This window comes from Rattus rattus, chromosome 7, assembly GCF_011064425.1.
Source record: "Rattus rattus isolate New Zealand chromosome 7, Rrattus_CSIRO_v1, whole genome shotgun sequence".
NCBI lineage: Eukaryota > Metazoa > Chordata > Mammalia > Rodentia > Muridae > Rattus > Rattus rattus.
The window spans coordinates 77,069,224-77,074,883 of record NC_046160.1 but is presented as its reverse complement, the minus strand read 5'-3'; the positions used below and the strand labels follow the sequence as shown (position 1 = coordinate 77,074,883).

The 5,660-nt window shown below is 34.5% G+C and overlaps 1 pseudogene; it reads right to left on the bottom strand.

Moving 5' to 3' along the window:
- Positions 1–2,739: 2,739 nt before the first annotated feature.
- On the bottom strand, positions 2,740–3,387 carry LOC116905006 (annotated as a pseudogene).
- Between the last annotated feature and the right edge of the window lie 2,273 nt (positions 3,388–5,660).

Below are 5,660 nucleotides of genomic sequence, written 5' to 3'. Positions count from 1 at the left end.
TTAACCATCTTTTTCCTATGAAAAAACTCCAGTGTTTAATTATGAGACAAATTAGCTTGTATTACTTTATTTACCCAGTTTGGAAGAGAAAATATATTATTGCATGTACAAGATTGTTTTGCATATTATTTGGGGTTTCCATACATGTTCCTATTGTTTCTGTTGCTGTCACACTGCCTGTCTCCTACTGAAGATCATTTTAGATCTCTAATTTAGCCTACTGATATACTTTCAAACCACTTGCAGTTTCCTATGAATTCTTAGGGAATTCAACTCCCCCCCCCCTATTTATCAGTTATAAGGTTGAATACTTTTAAAAATTGAAATTAAACAAAAGTCTAATTCATAATGTTCTTCTACCCCAAAATGAGTCCATTGAAAAATATATATTCCGTCCTTGGCAGAGGGTTCTCTATTTGCAATTCAGGATCTATAGATGGCAACATACTAAGCCTTCACTATGAAAAATTCCTGTTAAATTTAGTTGACTTTCTCTGTGATACTTTCTAGTGTTATCTTCATGCCTTTCAATAAAACTAAACTCCTGTTATTGGATGTGTTAACACATTATCTTCTTTTCTTCACCACTTTCCAAATGCAGATTATGAGCTCCCAATAGAATTTTAACCCAACACACAAACTCCCTCCTACTTGATCCAGGAGGATAGTGACTCTCTGCATTGGGATCAATCCACACACATGGCTGTTTCACTCACCTGCATCAAATTCCTCATTCCACAGTGGTACTGGGGTGGAGTCATTAGATGTTGAAAACAATCCCCTTTACAATTGGAGACACTTGCATACTGTAGAGACTTCCAAAGAGTATTGCAATATAAAGGCATCTGTAATATGAATTTATTAAAATTTGAATTTAATCAAAACTAAAAGTGATCTAAAAGGAAAATAGATAAAAACAAAGTAATAAAAATTATTGGTTTATTTATCAGATTATTTACCTAGAATTTAAAATTAATTATATGAGTGATGGTGTACCATCCAAAATTGTGTAAAGTTTTTTTTTTACAGTTACCTACTATTCTGTATTTAAAATTCTAGTCAGTTTCTGGGGTTTTACACATGGTTATTCAATACATTAACTCTGACTCTTGTCAATAGACAGAGTTGGTTAACTCTTCTAAATTTTGTAACTTTTTTTAATGATTAGTGTTGAGTAGTTTAATAAGCTTTGCTCCATAAGTCATCATATGTCACAAATAGAAATATCGAAATTTAGTATAAATATTTATTTTATTTTTCTGTAAGATAAAAGACCCTGAAAAAGTTTTAATTTTAGTAAACAAATATTTATGTTAGTATAATCAGTTTGATTTAGACTTTATGATTGAATTATAAAATTAGCATTTACATAGGTGAGACAGTGTATATATAAAATATAAAACATACATCATTATTATAATTATTTTATTACTACTACTATTACTACTACTACTACTACTACTACTACTACTACTACTACTACTACTACACTGGTATTTACACTATGTTGAGCTCAACTTACCTGGTTTTAAATTCTGCTTTTAATTTTTATCATCTTATGAGAATTGGTTTGCTAGCATATTATCTATTTTTGTGATGTTATGTGTTTAAGTAGCAAAGAAAACTTTCCTCTTGTTTACTTGTTTGTCTCTATAATCTATCTTTAAAGCAATCCAAACTGGTAGGAAAAAAGATAGATAGCACATAACTCGGTAGAGCTTGATAGTACTCTTTTTAAAACCTTAATGTTTTATTGCATGGAGGAAAGCGTTAGTGAATTGCTTTAAATTATCACATTTTTAATGATAATATCTTTTTATATCCATGTTGAAAAGTTTCTGTGAGGTCCGAGTTGAACCTCTTCTAGGACCTCTTGAATGAGACTCACCAAGGCAGTGATCGATGCAATAGCAAGAGGAGTTTAATTCCAACATGTCAGGATCCTCCCACTTCAAGGGGAGAAAACCCTGAGCAGACACTAACAGGGAGTTATATACCTTGGGGTAGAATTTGCACAATGGTAACTAGGCAGGGTACTATGTGCATTTGGTAGAACAAAACAACTTTCAGATCAGACTCAGTGTACTGTTCAAGACTTTCCCAAGTGGTGGGGGCACGGGATTGGAAGCCACAGGTAGCTTTGAGTGACAGTTTGGCTTGCAGCTGTTCCAGGAACTAAACCAGCTTTTTTTCTTCCTGAAAGGGAGGTGTCCTTGTGCTCAGAGGTTTAGGGTAGCTTCAGATTGGCCCTAACTCTGGCTCTTTCATTTCAACTTGGTAAAAATAAAAGAGTGAGTTTCTATGAAACAATCATCTTTGCCCTATGAAAATTTCTAAAATACTTTCTTAACAACCTCACACTGAAATAGTAAATACTGAAGCTATTCATGTATATAAGATACAATCAGAATACTTTTAGAGACCTCATACAATTTACATTGGTCCCTGTCTTGAAAGATTTGTCAAAGGACATGTGCTTTTTTTTTTTTCAGATAATTACTAAAAAAAAAAAAATGTTTGTATGTGTGTGCCGTGCATATGTGCACTTCCCATAGTGTGCATGTGGACATTAGAAGAAAACTTGCAGCATCTGTTCTCTTTAACCCATGGATTCTCAGAGCCAAATTTCCACAGTCAGGCTTGACTGCAAGCCCCCTCTTGCTGAGCCATCTCACTAGTCCACACATAAATGACTATTTGCCATAGTCAGTGAATAGGACATGAGGCGTCTCACCTATTTCAATGATGGCTGACAGGCACTGCAGTCATTTTTTCATCCATGTCACTTGATTCACTTGCTGGTTCCAGTTTCCCATCTGTAGTGTCTCCAGGTTCCCCTGTTGGCTCCAATTCTCCTAAATCCCTTTCTATATTTAAAATAGTTTTCTGGTTGAGCTTCTTGGGAACCTCATCATTAGCACAAAGTTTCCTCATTTTGATGTTTGGCAATTTCTTCAGATCAAAATCCCATTCCTGGAAAGTCTGAAGAGAAAATGTCTGGGATCTCAAAGCCATAGCCTTCATACTGCTGCTGCTCCTGCCCCATAGTGTGCTTGATGACAGCATCCCGGGAAAGGTGCGTCTCCCTTGCCTGTCATTGATGCTGTTGTGTAACTCAATCTGCTTCAGCTGACTGCTGAACCAATCATCGAAGTAACGTTTAATTAATTCACAGGCATCTTTCTTTGGATATCTCGATTGTTTTTGTATTTAGATGACTGTGAAAACACTGAAGTTTGTCACCAATAAGGTTGGGACACAAGGCCCTCTCCATCTTCAAGCTTTCCTTCTTGTGAGACTCCTTTGTAATCTGAGTTTCTTTTCTAATGTATGTATGGATGACTTTTTTTTCCGTCCTACCATTTTTCCTTTCAGTCCTTTAGGCATGGCAATGTTCTGGCCACTGAGGCTCCACGATATCCAAATGGGACAATTTCACAGAAGGCAACTTCAGGCGCTCCGAAATTTCCAAACACACATGAGTCCTGGATATGTGGTGTTTTTGTGTGTCAATTATTTTGGCTTTGTTTACTATTTGAAAATCAGTGTAAGCTGTATTGTCAGTTTTAGCGTTAACTAAATCATTTCCCATAATAAATGATCTTTCCGAAATATATAATAGAACATTAATATTCATGTGCCTCTGACATATCTCTAAGGGAACCTCTCTTCCCAAGGCGTTCAATAGAGTACATCCTGTGTCTAACTTCTTTTTTTTTATATTTGATTGGTAAACATCACTTATTTTATGCAATACTCAAATCTTCTAATTGACATGAAGAGTTTCAAACATTTGGGAAGTGTAAGGCTCCTAATAGCAAAGCTGTATAAGAGGACAGTGGTATATCCCAGAGGACCTGAGTTTGATCCTTGAGAGCCACATGGTGGAAGAAGAGAACCAATTCCCACAGATTGTTCTCTGAGCTCCAGACATGTACCATGGTGTATCTGTGCATGTACATATCCTCCAAACACTCTAATAAATAGGTAGATAAATACCTAAATAAACAATATAGTATTAAATGTGATAAAATTAATCTTAAAATACATGCCAATATTTCAATGGTCACATGTGTCTAAATCTACCAAGTATGAATCACTTGTGTTGCTATTATACATGTTTATCATCCTAAAGAGTTAGTGCTGAGAAATGGTGAAGTGGTTTCTTACATATTTGTTTTCCAGATGATATGTAAAACCTGAGGTTCTCTATGACTTTCTATTAACATTTTAAAATAGTTCTACATAGGATGAGGGGATTCAGAATTCATTTATTTATTTTCATTCAGCTTTCTCTGTATTCCAGAGTGATTATTACCACTTTGCAGGGCTAGCATAAAACCCAGAATAACTTGAACAATTGATATAATTAATTTAGATAGTGCTTGAACTGCATGGATAAGCTCTAGCCTTCTCTCACTCAGAGAATTAGCTTGGGATAGTCTCTCTTTTAGTACCCACCTGTATTTCCTCAATACCAGTTTATATGTCTGAATCATTGAAAGGTTTGTTTTTGCCTGTTGTAAGTTTGGTTTTGTTTGTTTGTTTGTTTATTTGTTTTATTTTTTTATTTTTTACCAAGTTCTTTCTGAATGAAATTTCTAGAATTTTATTCAGGAAGTTTATAAACACTTTGATTTTTTTTTTGTTATCTACATGAATGCTTCTTGTCTTAATCTGTGCTTTTCCTCAATCTCACCCAGGTTTAAACCTTCTAGTCTACAATAACAAATTTTTTAGGAGAATAGGTGTACTGTCATAGTAGAACTATGAATGTTAAGGAGTAAAAAAAATTATTTAGTTTTAAGGCTTTCTTCTTGACAAGAAGCTTATACTTAGTATTATTAACGAGCACTTGTATTTCAATAGGTCGTAGGACCTTGGGGAGAACCTGTAACCGTTATGCTGCTAACTTGACAAAGTAATTGTTTCATTGAATTAATTGATTTCTAATGACTTATTGTTATGTCCATAGATCAGTGCAATTCTCAATTCTCATTAGAGAAACTTCATCTTTCAGTAGATGGCAATTAATACAAAGATAAGCAATTAGTCATCTAACAGAGAGACTCCAGAGCGATCAGCCCTAAATGTAAGTTTTTATCACAGTCCCCACCCCTCCGTCTGAGGGTCCTTTGTGGATGATCAAAATATATTGCATGAATTTATCAAAGAATTAGTGAAAATATTTAAAAGCACTATTCTGCTAAATGAGCATAGCAATAAAATGCCTCCTTATGATCTATAGCTGTGTTTACAGCTCATAGCATTGCTCAAGCCTCATTAGAGAAGCGTCTTCTTGCAGTAACTGGTTTGTTGTCATATTCGGTTTTTTATAGTTGTTTTAAATTTTTGGTTTTGAGAGAAAAATGCACAGAGAGATAGCACGCTGTTAGGTAGGTAGGAAGGAGGGGATAATCTTAGAGGATTTATAGAAGGAAAAGAATATGATCAGAATATATCAAAATTAAATGAAAATACAAAAATACTAAAACGACAGGATAAATTTCATTTTTGATAATATTAAGTTTTTGTAGTAAGACTGAAGAGAGGATACAAGGACAAATCGTAAATGCAAATAGACTGCCACTTCAAATAAACTTCTTGGGCTTCAGTTGGGACTTTGTGGATGTTAGACATTAGAGAGCTATATCTTAAGG